This window comes from Urocampus carinirostris, chromosome 8, assembly GCF_059441175.1.
Source record: "Urocampus carinirostris isolate Australia breed hairy pipefish chromosome 8, RoL_Ucar_1.0, whole genome shotgun sequence".
In the NCBI taxonomy this organism is placed as follows: Eukaryota; Metazoa; Chordata; class Actinopteri; order Syngnathiformes; family Syngnathidae; genus Urocampus; species Urocampus carinirostris.
This window is the reverse complement of record NC_142356.1, coordinates 43,188,978-43,205,714: the sequence shown is the minus strand read 5'-3', so window position 1 is coordinate 43,205,714 and position 16,737 is coordinate 43,188,978. Positions and strand designations below refer to the sequence as shown.

Genomic DNA, 16,737 nt, shown 5'->3' with positions numbered 1-16,737 from the left:
AATCTGGATTAACTGCTACTAGAGGCTTTCTATCGCTTTAGAACAGCCCACTATTTTGCAAAGTCGGTGAAACTGGCAGTTAGAGTACAAGTTAAATAGTGGTTGACAGATAATCAAGGAAATTAGCATCCTTTGCTAGATTAGCACCATTGATGGTAAGGAACCTGAAAGTGGTATCTACAGGGAGTGCAGAATTATTAGGCAAGTTGTATTTTTGAGGATTAATTTTATTATTGAACAACAACCATGTTCTTAATGAACCCAAAAGTCTCATTAATATCAAAGCTGAATATTTTGGAAGTTGGAGTGGGGCTTTTTTAGTTTTAGCTATTTTAGGAGGATATCTGTGTGTGCAGGTGACTATTACTGTGCATAATTATTAGGCAACTTAACAAAAAACAAATGTATACCCATTTCAATTATTTATTTTCATCAGGGAAACCAATATAACAGCTCAACATTCACAAATACATTTCTGACATTCAAAAACAAAACAAAAAACAAATCAGTGACCAATATAGCCACCTTTCTTTGCAAGGACACTCAAAAGCCTGCCATCCATGGATTCTGTCAGTGCTTTGATCTGTTCACGATCAACATTGCGTGCAGCAGCAACCACAGCCTCCCAGACACTGTTCAGAGAGGTGTACTGTTTTCCCTCCTTGTAAATTTCACATTTGATGAGGGACCACAGGTTCTCTATGGGGTTCAGATCAGGTGAACAAGGAGGCCATGTCATTAGTTTTTCTTCTTTTAGACCCTTTCTTGCCAGTGGAGTACTTGGATGCGTGTGATGGAGCGTTGTCCTGCATGAAAATCATGTTTTTCTTGAAGGATGCGGACTTCTTCCTGTACCACTGCTTGAAGAAGGTGTCTTCCAGAAACTGGCAGTAGGACTGGGAGTTGAGCTTGAGTCCATCCTCAACCCGAAAAGGCCCCACAAGCTCATCTTTGATGATACCAGCCCATACCAGTACCCCACCTCCACCTTGCTGGCGTCTGAGGCGGACTGGAGCTCTCTGCCCTTTACCGATCCAGCCACGGGCCCATCCATCTGGCCCATCAAGACTCACTCTCATTTCATCAGTCCATAAAACCTTAGAAAAATCCGTCTTGAGATTTTTCTTGGCCCAGTCTTGACGTTTCAGCTTGTGTGTCTTGTTCAGTGGTGGTCGTTTTTCAGCCTTTCTTACCTTGTCCATGTCTCTGAGTATTGCACACCTTGTGCTTTTGGGCACTCCAGTGATGTTGCAGCTCTGAAATATGGCAAAACTGGTGGCAAGTGGCATCTTGGCAGCTGTACGCTTGACTTTTCTCAGTTCACGGGCAGTTATTTTGCGCCTTGGTTTTTCTACACGCTTCTTGCGACCCTGTTGACTATTTTGAATGTAACGCTTGATTGTTCGATGATCACGCTTCAGAGGCTTGGCAATTTTAAGAGTGCTGCATCCCTCTGCAAGATATCTCACTATTTTTGACTTTTCAGAGCCTGTCAAGTCCCTCTTCTGACCCATTTTGCCAAAGGAAAGGAAGTTGCCTAATAATTATGCACACCTGATATAGGGTGTTGATGTCATTAGACCACACCCCTTCTCATTACAGAGATGCACATCACCTGATATGCTTAATTGGTAGTAGGCTTTCGAGCCTATACAGCTTGGAGTAAGACAACATGCATAAAGAGGATGATGTGGTCAAAATACAACTTGCCTAATAATTCTGCACTCCCTGTAATTTTGATCAATGCATTTTGGGCAATATATAGTTTTTTTGTTGTTGAAATGCCTTATCCATTTTGTAAAAAGATGTTGTAGTTGCATGGTGTAGACAAAACAGGATGTTTTTGAACTGTTGAGCAGTAAAGATGGCATTTTTATTCAATTGTTCTCTAATTTTGCTCACCAGTGTATATACACACATACATACACACACACATATATATAAACACAAACAACACAAATCACATGTGTGCTCTGGTCAGATGAGACCAAAAGTGAACATTAAGGGCTGAATGCAAACTGTTATGTTTGGCGTAAGAGTAACACTGCACATCACCCTGGAAATACCCTTCTCACTGTCAACATGGTGGTGGCAGCATCACGATATGGGGTTGCTTTTCCTCAGCAGGGACTGGGATGTTTGTTAGAGATGCTAGGAAGATGGATAGAGCCTAATGCAGGGCAATTCTGGCAGAAAATCTGTTGGAAACTTGTGGTTGTGATTGCAGCAAATTAGATTGTAGAAAGTATTAACTCAAAGAGGGATTAAATAACCCTTGCTTTTCAATGTTTTTATTTTTCAGCACAGTATAAAATGTTGAGTAAATTTGGTATGCTTTCATGATTGCGTCTCACATGTAGTTGATTTCTAGAAAAATATAGATTTTGTTTATAAAGGTTTAAATCCTGAAATATGGCAATAAATCAAAAGAGATTGTTTGGAGGCCAATAAAAAGTTACGCCATTGCCTTGAAACATATCATTACAAAGGTTAAACTCTTGGGATTCAAGACATATTGACCATTTCAAAATGCACTCCTCACAGAAATATCACGATCATTCAGTCTAAAACAAAGGTACCCAAAACCTATAAAGCTGGTATAACTCACCAAAAAAAGTGCCCTAGTATTTCACTAATGAAACAATTCTTCACAAATCTAGTCTCATTACATACAGGAAAGTTCAGTGAATCCAAACATGTAAAGTATTTACTACAAACAACACAATAATGCCAACAGATTAAAAAACAAAAACAACAAAATGCCTAAAGCATTTTTGTATCGTTTGACGATCCTTGTTGTAATCTGTCTGTTTTGCCCCGTAACTCACTTTGACATTGACGCCACTCTTGACCAATTGCAAGCTTATTTTTACACTGTCCACACCCTGCAATAGCCTAATAGAGCCCGTATTGAAATAATGGACATGACTTACTTCATATTTTTGGTTCCAAAAATCTTTAATCAGTAGTGACCGATTCAAATGATTGACGCATTGCTTTACTAAAGAAATTCCCAACATAAATATTAGCATATTTACAATGTATATTCAAATCAGAGCCAGAAATAAACATGCATAATGCATCCAGGGATCAATTTTTATGTGTGATTATTGCAGGCATGTGTCAGCAATCAGTGGCTCACTTCTGGAAAGAGGTCAAACATTTACAACTCTTTCACAATGTATAAGAATTGACCAAAGGAAAACAAACAAATGCAAAGTTTTTAGGGTTGTCAATTGGTCCTCTCCAAATGGTCACTTTTATAAACGCCTTGATATATCTTTAGAAACATGTGTAAAATACAATCAAATTTGAACGGCAACAATGTATGGTTTCGTGCTATTGTCCCAGCTGTTTTTCAGCTCAGATGCCCATACTACACTCATTTGCAGGCATGTAATTGCAAAAAAAAATTTCAGGCAAGAACAAAAACCTTCTCTATCTGTGTAACGCCATACCATCAAAGCGGTTTCCCAGAGCAGACAGGGCATCTGGACAACTTGAGAAGGGGTCATGGACAGGCCTTTGTCGTTGCGTGACCTGTGGAAGATCCCTCAAGCCAGGCTCAGCTTTCTGATCCGGGCAACGTACAACACACTACCCTGCCCCCAAAATCTACATCTGTGGTTCGGCACTGATGCGATCTGCCCCCTCTGTAGTACCATCAATGCGAGCCTTTAGCATATCCTCTCAAGCTGCAAGATGGCACTTTCCCAAGGCCGCTACAGGTGGCGGCACGATGCCGTCCTAAAGAAGCTGGCAGAGGTAGGTTGCAGACAGAAGGCAAACAGTCAGTCAGCTCCTCCATCAAATCACCTCATCCAGTTTGCAAAGGCTGGCGACAACGTTCGCTAAACACCAATGCCCCTCGCCCGCTACACTATGGAAGGCTCCTCTCGCCCGCCAGCGAATGGAGAATGAAAGTTGACCTCGAAAGGCAGTTGCAGTACCCCAGGGAGATCGCAGAAACAGCATTGCGGCCAGGCATTGTCCTGTGGTCTGTAGTCAGCAATGCGGTCCTCCTGGTTAAGCTCACTGTCCCTTGGGAGGAGGTAATAGAGGCAGCATACGAGAGGAAAGAAGAAGACCTGGCAGCCGAGTGCAGGGAGGCGGGCTGGAAAACAGTGGAGGTGGGGTACAGGGGTTTTGTGGGCTCCTCAACCTCCCGCTTGCTCAGCGACCTTGGATGCACAGGAGCGGGCAACCGGAGAGCAAATAAAGAGCTGTCAGAAGAGGCGGAAAAGGGCAGCTTCTGGCTGTGGCTGCGGAGAAATGACAGGAACTGGGGGCCTTCAAGTAACACCTAGGGCATCAGTGGGGTTGGCAGGGAGATTTTTATTTGAAGGAAAAAGTTTGCGTTTCTTTTTTTGACAAGTTCACTAAACTACGGTTGGCTTCTTTTTTTTCCTGTCAACATTCATTCAACATGGTTTCCAATTAAATTTCATATTTATTAACCTTTAGACCAAAATAATCCTAATTAAAGGGGTTAAAGGAGCGAAACATCAATGACCGGTGGTCCCCAGCTGATGACCCAGTCAGGCCCTAGTGTTCAGGGCACACAAGCATTCCAAAGGCGCCGGAGGAGGCGCGTCAGGCAGAAATGCCCAGCAGGAAGACTACCATCCTGTATTTCCATTTATTTCAATTCGGATTACTCAATGTTAGTAGCACTTGCAGTGATGAATTCAGTTACTAAAAAAATGTCAGTTTTACCTTACCAGAGAAACTAAAACTGTCTATGTTCTCCAAATAGTTCAAGAACAGCTTTCAATCTACTTTTAGTATGTCTTAGAATGGAATTTCAGGATAAATTTTCAGTAATTTTAATATTTGAATTCACATCATTTGTAAGCCTTGTTTTTAACATTTTAAACACAGCAACCATTAATATTTATTATTTATTAAAGAAAAACACAATGCTCTTTCCCGCTTGCTCTGTGAGATGACAGTCAAGGGTAAAACTTTGCACCACAGCTTTTATATGAATCTAATCACCGTGAACTTCCTTGGATTAGTAATCAAGTCGTATAGAGGCAATGCACTTTCATGAGACTAACGGCGCTGCATTTAGACACAAATTCAGATTCTTCAAATTCTTGAGCAATGTTCCTCTTGTTGTCTCTCTGCGCCATTGACATTTACGGCGAACTGGGTCGGCAAATGCCGTCCGACTCACAATACGCTAAAGCGTCGGATACGGGCCACCGTGTGCGCGTTTCTAAAACGTGAACACAAACAAACGTCTTGATTGTGGTATTAATCATGCATGAATGCCCGCGTGCATTCACAATCATGCGCCACGCCTCTGGGATATTAAGCAAATTAATTAGGCCAATGTTCAATAGGCTCTTAGCTTTAATGAATAGAGCTATAGAAATGAAGACGGTACGAGGGAGGAGAAAAATGAGACGGGTGTTGATCAATCCTCTTGGCTTCACTTCAGAAGTTAATGAAGCTTCTTGGCTAGCCAGCACGCGCTAATTATTTATTTATTTAATTCACAAAATTTAGGGATTTGATTCCCTTGCAATAGTCATCTATGGCGTTACAAAACAAGGATATGCTATACAATAGTATTTATGAGGTTGGAAAAGGGTTTTCTTAAAGCAGGGGTGTCAAATTAATTTTAGCTGGGGGTCAGAACAAGATACAGTAGGAGAGAAGGTAAGAGAGACAGAGCACAATAGAAGCGAAAAGGAGAAAAAGAAAAAGAAAAAAAAGAAAAATGAGACAGAAAGAGAATGGTAAATGGTCTGCATTTATATAGCACTTTTCAAGTCAACGAAGACCTCCCAAAGCGCTTTACAATGTGCTTCACACATACACATTCACACACACAACCTCACACACCAATAGGGAATCAGCATTGCAAGGCACCTACCTCCTTATTGGGGGCAATAGGGCTTCAGTGTCTTGCCCAAGCAAAATTAAAATAGTGATATAACACAAGTGGTAAAATGATGTATTCAGCACCGGTGTTGTGGAATGCTCTTCCCCCTGAGATCCGATCTGCAACCTCAGTGGAAATGTTTAAATCTAGGCTTAAAACTCACTTCTACTCTATAGCATATGAATAACCTAAACTGCTTATGTGTAATAACCTGTGAAGCCCTTTGAGACTCTTTGTGATTAAGGGCTATACAAATAAAAATGACTTGACTTGACTAGTCTAAGTATAGTGTTTTATTATTATGGATAACATTTTTTAACATCCTTGATCTGCTACCTTATCGTGGTGGAGGAGTTTGTGTGTCCCAATGATCCTAGGAGCTATGTTGTCGGGGGCTTTAAGCCCCTGGAAGGGTCACCCATGGCAAACAGGTCCTAGGTGAGTGGCCAGACAAAACGCAGATCAGAAGACCCCTTATGATGACACAAAACTTTGGTCCTCGATTTCTCTTCTGGAGCCAGGCCTGGAAGTGGGGTCCGCTGGCGAGCGCCTGGTGGACGGACCCTTACCCATGGGGGCCGGCCGGGCACAGCCCGAAGGGACGACGTGGGACCCTCTTCCCATGGGCTCACAACCTGTAGGAGGGGCCAAAGGGGTCGGGTGTGTAGAGAGCTGGGTAGCGGCCAAGGGAGGGGTCCTTGGCGCGACGATCCCCGGCTACAGAAACTGGCTTTTGGGACATGGAACGTTACCTCTCTGGCAGGGAAGGAGACCGGGTTGGTGCGTGAGGTTGAGAAATTCCGACTAGATATAGTCGGACTCACCTCTACGCACGGCTTCGGCTCTGGTACCAGTCCTCTCGAGAGGGGTTGGACTCTCTTCCACTCTGGAGTTGCCCGTGGTGAGAGGCGCAGAGCCAGTGTGGGCATATTAATTGCTCCACGGCTCGGCGCCTGTACGGCACCAGGACACCCTAGGCCGTAGTTCGATGATTGACTTTGTCGTCGTTTCGTCGGACCTGCGGCCGCATGTTCTGGACACTCGGGTGAAGAGAGGGGCAGAGCTGTCAACTGATCACCACCTGGTGGTGAGTTGGCTTCGATGGTGGGGGAAGATGCCGGCCCGACCCGGCAGACCCAAGCGTGTTGTGAGGGTCTGTTGGGAACGGCTGGCAGAATCTCCTGTCAGAAGAAGTTTCAATTCACACCTGCGGCAGAACTTTGCCAATGTCCCGAGGGAGGCGGGGGACATTGAGTCCGAGTGGACCATGTTCCGCGCCTCCATTATCGAAGCGGCTGATCGGAGCTGTGGCCGTAAGGTCGTCGGTGCCTGCCGCGGCGGCAATCCTCAGACCCGTTGGTGGTCACCGGCGGTGAGGGATGCCGTCAAGCTGAAGACGGAGTCTTATTGGGCCTTCCTGGCCTGTGGGACTCTGGAAGCAGCTGGCAGGTATCGGCTGGCCAAGCGGAATGCGGCTTCGGCGGTTGCCGAGGCAAAAACTCGGGCATGGGAGGTGTTTGGCGAGGCCATGGAAGCCGACTTCCGAACGGCTTCGAGGAAATTCTGGAGCACCATCCGGCGTCTTGGGGGGGGCTCTAGGGCGTTGTGCCATCGACACTGTGTATTGTGCCGATGGGGAGCTGCTGACCTCGACCCGGGACGTTGTGAATCGGTGGGCGGAATACTACGAAGACCTCCTCAATGCCACCGACACGTCTTCCTCTGGGGAAGCAGAGCCTGAGGACTCTGGGTTGGGCTCTCGTATCACTTAGGGTTGAAGTCACCGAGGTGGTCAAAAAACTCCTCGGTGGCAGGGCCCCAGGGGTCGATGAGATCCGCCCGGAGTTCATTAAGGCTCTGGATGTTGTGGGCGTGTCATGATTGACACGCCTCTGCAACATCACGTGGACATCGGGGACAGTGCCTCTGGACTGGCAGACTGGGGTGGTGGTTCCCGTCTTAAAGAAGGGGGACCGGAGAGTGTGTTCCAACTACAGGGGAATCACACTTCTCAGCCTCCCTGGTAAGGTCTATTCAGGGGTACTGGAGAGGAGGGTCCGCCAGGAAGTCGAATCCCGGATTCAGGAGGAACAGTGTGGTTTTCGTCCTGGCCGTGGAACACTGGACCTGCTCTATACACTCTGTGGGGTCTTTGAGGGTGCATGGGAGTTTGCCTGTCCGGTCTACATGTGTTTTGTGGACTTGGAGAAGGCATTCGACCGTGTTCTTCGGGAGGCCCTGTGGGGGTTGCTCTGGGAGTATGGGGTACCGCACAGTCTTATCCGGGCTGTGCGGTCCCTGTATGCCAGAGTCTGGTCCGCATTGCCGGCAGTAAGTCGGATTCGTTCCCGGTGAGGGTTGGGCTCTGCCAGAGCTGCCCTTTGTCACCGATTCTGTTCATAATTTTTATGGACAGAATTTCTAGGCGCAGCCTTGGCGGGGATGGAGTCCGGTTTGGGGGCCTCAGCATTGCGTCACTGCTTTTTGCAGATGACGTGGTGCTGTTGGCTTCCTCAGGCCGTGATCTTCAGCTCTCGCTGGAGCGATTCGCAGCCGAGTGTGAAGCGGCCGGGATGAGGATCAGCACCTCCAAGTCCGAGGCCATAGTTCTCAGTCGGAAAAGGGTGGTATGCTCCCTCCGTGTCGGGGAGGAGGTCTTGCCCCAAGTGAAGGAGTTCAAGTATCTTGGGGTCTTGTTCACGAGTGAGGGTAGGATGGAGCGGGAGATCGACAGACGGGTCGGTGCAGCGTCAGCCGTCATTCAGACCCTGTACCGGTCCGTCGTGGTGAAGAGGGAGCTGAGCCGAAAGGCAAAGCTCTCGATCTACCGGTCGATCTACGTTCCTACCCTCACCTATGGTCATGAACTTTGGGTCTTGACTGAAAGAACACGATCACGGATACAAGTGGCCGAAATGAGTTTCCTCCGCAGGGTGGCTGGGTTCTCCCTTAGAGATAAGGTGAGAAGCTCAGTCATCCAGGAGGAACTCGGTGTAGAGCCACTGCTCCTCCGCGTTGAGAGGAGCCAGTTGAGGTGGCTCGGGCATCTAAAAAGGATGCCTCCTGGACGCCTCCCTCGGGAGGTGTTCCGGGCATGTCCCACCGGCAGGAGGCCCCGGGGGCGACCCAGGACACGTTGGAGAGGTGTCTCTTGGCTGGCTTGGGAACGCCTCAGGGTCCCGTCGGATGAGCTGGAGGAGGTGGCTGGGGATAGGGACGTCTGGGCTTCCCTTTTGACGCCGCTGCCCCCGCGACCCGACCTTGGAAAAGCGGAAGACAATGGATGGATGGATGGATGGATGGACATTTTGTTTTAGGGGCAGTAAGGGAGCCAAAAGAGCTGGCTAATTTTAGTGAGATGAAACGGACTGTTCTTGAAAAAGAGCCAGAATTCCAGTAACTTCAGAACAAAAATGTCCCCTAATGAGGCCTTAAAAACACAATGTTTTTTCACAGGGCAAAAGGCAGGAGGATTTGAAAACTGCTAAAATATTTTCTATGCTTTTTTTGGCAAACGTTATTTTACCTTTTGGTGTTTTCATGGTGTGGATTTTGGTGCCGATCACGTTGAGGCCATAACTTCCGCCAAAATCATGCAAGTGCACTAATCAGAACACAAAAAATTAGGATTATTTTGGTTTAAAGGTTAATAAATATGAAATTTAATTGGAAACCATGTTGAATGAATGTTGACAGGAAAAAAAAGAAGCCAGAAAAGAAAGTCTTACAAGTTATCTGATAATTTTTCTTAATGAGCGTCACACGTTTTCACCAACAACTTAATTTAGGATTTTCAGTTCAATATATAGTCAAATTAAAATACAGCTGCCAAGTATGAAAGAAGTGTCCACACAATTAAGTCCTTAAATGGATGAATAAATGCTAGGGAAACTGTTTAAAATAGGTAAATTTAAGTCAAAAAACTGAGAAAAAAAACAGTGTTGACACCTTGTTTTACCTATCATTTTAAAAATTCACATGTTCAAGGTTCGCACACCTTTTTCATGGCCAAATTCAAGCACTTTTTAAAGACTTTCCAAGCTAATTTTAAAATTTCTCCAGTACCATTTAAGGAAAAAATCCCGTGTGGATCAAGTGATTTTTGCAGAGCCACAAATAAGCGATTTACAAATGTGATTTTTAATCTTGCGTGTGCATTTATACCGGCATAAAATTGTTAGAGCTTGAGTAAATCATCAATATATTGAAAATACGAGTGTAAACATTTTTCTGAAAAATCTCCCCACATATAGGTATTGGGTAAAATAACGGTAACATGTCACAGTTGCATTAAAATTTACTACTGGAAAACGCCAACATAATTCCTTAACATGACCCCCAATGAATGTGCATGATTGATACGTAATACATGCACTGATACACATTTCACAGTGCCCTGTTTAGGTGTAGCATTGACCTATCCTCTTAAGCGTTACCCATAAGGGGCTGATGACTCTTTATAAGACGATGCCATACAAACTAATGCCAGCTGCCGTTAATCAAAAGGGAAGAAATGCAATGGCAAAGCAAAGCCACCAAAGAGCAGTGTGAAACGTTTCAATTCAAGCATTTACCAGCACTTCACCCTAAATTCAAGCACTTTTTAATCCTTGAAAACAGCAAATAACTTTAAGTTCTCTTCCGGTGTTTTGGCTTATTTACAATTTGTTCCGTGAATTCATCAAAAAGTATCTGAACACTGAACACAGATTATATAGTGAGCTTTTATATGAAGGATTCTTTAGCGTTGTACAGCCAAAACGAGTTTTTTTTTGTGTGGCACCTTGACTGTAAATCGTAGTGAAAACGTGCACTATATATTCTGAAAAGTACTACTATCCAATTCAGTTTTGGTTTGGCTTTGTGTGTATCTGAACAGGATTAATGATTCAAGTTATGAACAAGGTGGAGAACGGGCCATTAATAACAATAATGTAAAATGGTCTTGAGGGACGGATACGATCGCCCGGCGGGCCAGATGTGGCCCGCGGGCCGGGAGTTTGACACATGTGCCTTAGAACATGTCCAAACATCCCACTGTCCTTTTGCAACACCTCTCCACTCATTTCGATCACCAACAAGAGCTCTGGCTTCCACTAGATTTAGACCTCATAATACCATCCATCCACACCAATCGCAGCCTTCTTTCTTGATCTCGTTCCATTTACTTATGCTCCTCTTCAACATTCGCTCCACATCCATCCTTTCCATGTGTCCAATCCAACCAAATACTCTCAATATCCACACTCTTGCTCAGATCCATTTCTACTACAGGTGTCTCCCACAGTTTAACTTCTCAAACTATCCAAATGTATCACTACTACCACACTCCTCTACACATCATTTCAGCCACATAGACGATCCTTTCTGTTTACTATAGGATTTCGCGGCACTACTATATTTGTTTCGTTTACATGAGTGAGGGATACGCAGTTCCTGGAGGTACTGCTATACCAGGTCGATGCGTGGAGTGGACACTGCAAGCCCCTATTCCATCTCCAAAGCCCAAAATTTGATTTAATATATGGTATCCGGATCGGGAACGTATCAGATATTAAACTGATAAGAACAGAATTGAGTTTGAACAATTTTCATTGACACTTTTAACAGCAAATAAACAATGTGAGGTTTGAACAATTTTTATCGACACTTTTAACAGCAATTAAACACATTCACAATTTCATCAGATAGATAGATAGATAGATATATAGATAGATAGATAGATAGATAGATAGATAGATAGATAGATAGATAGATAGATAGATAGATAGATAGATAGATAGATAGATAGATAGATAGATAGATAGATAGATAGATAGATAGATAGATAGATAGATAGATAGATAGATAGATAGATATATAGATAGATAGATAGATAGATAGATAGATAGATAGATAGATAGATAGATAGATAGATAGATAGATAGATAGATATCATATCATATCATATCATATTCTAACAATATGAGGTTTTATCGACTCTTTTAACAGCAATTAAATACATTCACAATTTCATGATATCATATTCTAACAATATGAGGTTTGAACAATTTTTATCGACTTTTAACAGCAGTTAACGTGTAAAGGGCAATACTATTGTGCAGGGGCACAGCTCTGTCTTCTCAAGTGGGATTTCTTCCCACCCTCCCAAGCAGCATCCTCCAGTCCTCTGCCCGGGATGCTCAGATGGGTCCTCTCCCTTCTTGTTTCTACTTTCCACAACCACCCAAAAAGTTTAAAATAGTTTGCCCGGACCACCACAGAGGAGCTCCGGTTCCGTCCTCCGGGTGGGTGCAGACAACTCTTCTTTATGGCTGCGTCCTAGGCTTGCCGCTCGCAGATTGTATGGTATCTGCAGCCATTCGGAGCACAGCCATGGGGGGATCTGTCTGCACCTCCTTACCAGCAGTTTTCTGGAGGTCCAGATGGCGTCTTTGATGGCGGCGAGAGTGAGCCAGTCCTTGGCAAAGTCGTTCTGTGACCTTTTCGACAGACTCACCCCGTAAAGCACGTACTGTTCAAGGCAAGTCCGGGAATTTTCCTAGGTGGCCGGCTATTGCCTACAGGTCCTCGTCAGCGCTGCACTCCCAAAAATGGTGCCTCACCGACTCCTGGGCGCCACAGCCAGGGCAGGTCACTATCGCTGACATTCCTCGGTAGCGCATGACGGCTCTGACTGAGAGAACTTCATGAGCCACTATCCATGACAGGTCCCGTAGTCTGTTTGGGAGGGCAGGATGATTCAGATTGCTCCAGACCGTTGTAGGCCCGCCAAACGCAAGCCCCCGCACAGGACTCACTGTTGCTCGGGCCTGCACCATAGCAATAAGGGCCCTGTGATTTTGTAAAGTGTGACATTCTAGTGTTTCTAAATCAAATTTCTTTAAAAAGTCCCGAATAAAAAGATGTGTTGGTGGCAAGTTAAAGGACACTGGTATCAAGTGATTGTTTGGTACAAGTTTTAGCTTCCACAAGTACGAGCCCATCCAGAACCAGGTCATCCTTTGACTTTTCGGGTTGTTGGGTGGGCCCACAGCGTTTTGGAAGTGGAGGGAGACATATTTGCTCCCCAGGAAGAGCTGGAGGTCAGGCACCCCTTACCCCGCGTTTTCCTTTTTCTTTTTCATTGTATCTCTCTTTGTCATTTCCCACTTTGAGCCCCAGATAAAGTGAAAGATAGCTCGGTGCAGTTGTAAAAGCACGTTTATTTTGGGCATGAAAACTAAACTGATTGATAAAAGTAATGGGAGGATGATTGCTTTGATGATTAGGACCTTCCCCTCTATTGTCAGTTTTCTTCGGCTCCAAAAAACAAGTGTTTGCCTAACTTTCCCTGTCACATCATCCCAGTTGGTCTTGCCTCCTCCATTCGCATTGAATTTTATCCCTATAATTTTCTGGTCTGTCTATAACACAGTCAGTGGGAGTCCTGCCTTTTCTGTCTCTGTCCACGGTCCACAAAACTTCGCTTGCGTCTTTTTTCTATTGAGCCTTGACCCAGACGCCGTCCCAAACAGGTCAGTCAAGTCAAGGGCTCTTGTAACGGATAAGAGGTCAGTACATAAAATATTAAAATCGTCCATGTACAAAACACACTTAGTAATTTGTCCCTCACTTCCTGGGATATTGATCCCTTTGACAAATCTATCTTTTCTTAAAATCTGTGCCAAAGGTTCTATGCAAAGAACATAGAGAAGGGGAGATAAAGGGCAACCCTGACGTACACCGCAGTTGATCTCTACTGCTTCCGATAAATTCCCGTTAATCATGAATTTGCTGTAGATGTCTCGATACAGCAGTCCCACCCACTTGATGTATTTTTGGGGAAAACCACATTTTTGCAGTACCCTGAAGAGGTATTTGTGCGAGACTCGATCAAAGGCTTTCTCAAAGTCTAGGTTTAGGACCACTAGTCGCATGTTTCTGTCTCTCACATAACAGTTGGTGTCACGGATCAGCATGAGACTGTCGCTGATCTTTCTTCCCACGATGGCACAGGTTTGGTCCGGATCGACCAAGTCTCCTAAGACTACAGACATACGTGTTGCTAAAAGCTTGCTAAAGAGGTTACAGTCCACGTTTAAAAGCGTTATGGGTCGCCAGTTTTTTAAGTCAGTTTTGTCCCCTTTTTTGTGCAATAGTCACTATCCCTATTCTGAAACTGTCTGCCATGTTGTCTCGACTGGAAAATTCGTTAAAAACAGTAATCAGATCCGGTGCTAAAATATCCCAAAAGGTCCGATAAAATTCGAGGCTGAGCCTGTCCTCCCCAGGTGATTTTCCTTTTTTAAAATTCTTTATCCAAGCATCCAGTTGGTCTGGGGTAAAATCCGATGCTTGACACACTGATCTCGAGATATAATCTAATACATGCCCCATTTCATTCTCATGAGTTTCTTTCCTTTCATATAATTTTTTGTAGTAGTCATCGACTAATTTGGTTGTTTCACTACTTTCCTTTGTTAGAAGCCCATTTTCGTTTTGGAGTTTAAAAAGCCCCTCACTTTTGCTCGTAACTTAAAAAAAAAATAGCGCTTACATTTTTCCCCTTCTTCTATTTCTCTTTCTTTGCTTCTTAGTATGATGCCTTTACTCTTTATTTCCGCCAAAGCGTTTAGTTCTTGTTTGAAATCTCTGATCTCATCATTAAAGTCAATCCCCTTTTGTGTTAGGGTAAAATAGCGTTGGAGTCTACTTTGTAGTCCCGACGTGTATTTCATCTCTTTAAGTTTCTTATTTTTCCCTGCATTTAAAAAAAAAAAATCTGTGTTCCTTTCTTTGTTATCTCCCACCATTGTGCTCGTGTACCGCTCCCTGTATTGCGCGGCTAAGGCCTCATCCTGCCGCAGGGAGCAGTTCAACTTCCACAGACCCCTCCCAACAGTCATATCTGAAGGAAATGAGAGAGAGCAGGACAGTGGCAAGTGATCTGAAAAAAAGACAGGAATTAATCTGGCATCACTCAGTGTTAAACCCCTTGTAAATATGTCTATTCGAGAAGTTCTGGCGTTGTCACTACTGAACCAGGTGAAGCCCTCCTCTCCTGGATGTATGGATTTGAAACAGTCTTCCAGTTTAAACACACGGCACATGTCCAGTAATAAAATTAATATTTTATCTACTTTAATCTCCTCATCGGTCCCCTTTCTATCCTTTCGACTTTGGATGCAATTAAAACCTCCCATCACGATTAGTAGTTGATGGTCTAACTTCTAGCATATGTGACTGGATGTCTTCTAAGAGTTTGTACCTGAGGTGTTTGTCAGGAATCTTTTTTTGGTTTGAACAAATTTATTGACACTAATAACAGCAAACAAACAATGTGAGGTTTTACAACCCTTCTCGACAATCTTAACAGCAATCAAGCATATTCACAATTTCGTTATGTAACCTCTTTGATAGTGTCAATAGATCCGTCCAGTTTGAACAAATTCATTGACACTAATAACAGCAAACAAACAATGTGAGGTTTGAACAACCCTTCCTGACAATCTTAACAGCAATGACGCATTAATCTTAACCAAAAGGCAGAGAAGCGATGCCTAAATATTGGTCTTGAGACCCAATTTATTACCTGACACGGTCAGTTAAGCCAATTGTCTCACCATAATGCAACGGGTTAACACCAAAATTGGGTAAATACGCTTTTATCAAAAACAGTGTTACTCTGTTTACATTCATTCAACACGAATCGATGGTATAACTCATCAAACTGATCTGCGAAGCATTCCAATCACGTGGCACAGTTCGGACCAATTGCAAAGCGGCAATAAATATGTCCCATGCATTCATCGACATTGCTTTATAATATTTGTTTTCTTCCAATAAAGCATTGCAAAGATATCTTCGTCATTGTAATGGGTTACAAATCCAAAGACAAAAGCAGTTTTGTCGGCAAACTTATGTCGCACGGACAAGTGATGTATCGTTCCTGAACGTAACGGCTTTAAAAGCTGGCTCCCCTCCTAGGAAGATCAGATACCTTAAAAGCGCTTTTTTACTTTAACACCGTTTCTTTTTGCTTCAATATCTATAATTTGTGTTCCTTTTGTCAGGGATAGACATTATTAAAATTATTTAGTGGCTATATTTGCACAGATAAAATACATGTATATAGTTTAATTCTACATAATGGTGGAAGCAAAAAACTCACGCCCTTCTTGGCTGAGGTCCCGAACAGAGAGAGGAATCAGTACAGACAAGAACTTCAAGAGAAAAGAATACAAGATTGATAAAAGTACAAGAGATATAATTACACTCATTGTTGAAACGTTACTTTATGTGTGTGTTTGTATGAGAAACATTGTTTTTATATTTAGTAATATAAAAACAAGCTAATTACGTTGAGACAGAAAATCAAGAGATTTACATTGAAAACCTGACATTTCCCCCCTGTTGTTAATTTCGAAGAATTTAAAAAAATAGATTGGTAATCACACGGAGAAGCAAAAAACCTTCAAAAAAAGGAAAAAACTTTCTCTCCTCCAAGGAATGTCTCTTGCCGGAAAAACAGGATAAAACAAAAACATACAAAAATTGGACAACTAAAATGAACAAAATCAAAAAGGTGAAAAAGTTCAAAAGTGAAGAAAAATCTCCAGTTAAGCAATCGTTAACTCTAAGGTCATTGATGGAGACCGCGAGAATTAAGATAAACAGAATGAAAAGATCCCCAAAATCCTTTTCGAAATTGTAGCATCACTAGTTAGGCAAGTGGTTAGAATGCATGGTGCCAATTCATCAAAAAATTGTATGCATAAACAAACCTCCAAGACCCTTTTGAAGAAAAATATTGAATTTTAAATTCTAGCAATATGACAACCGGCATCGATAAGATGTGTGGA

At 43.5% G+C, this 16,737-nt stretch overlaps 1 protein-coding gene and 1 pseudogene across 2 annotated transcripts in view; one reads left to right on the top strand and one right to left on the bottom strand.

Moving 5' to 3' along the window:
- Positions 1 to 16,737, top strand: part of LOC148361950 (uncharacterized) — a 294,325-nt gene that overhangs the window by 182,923 nt on the left and 94,665 nt on the right. The window lies entirely within an intron of this gene.
- LOC148361952 (U2 spliceosomal RNA) lies at positions 11,314 to 11,485 on the bottom strand (annotated as a pseudogene).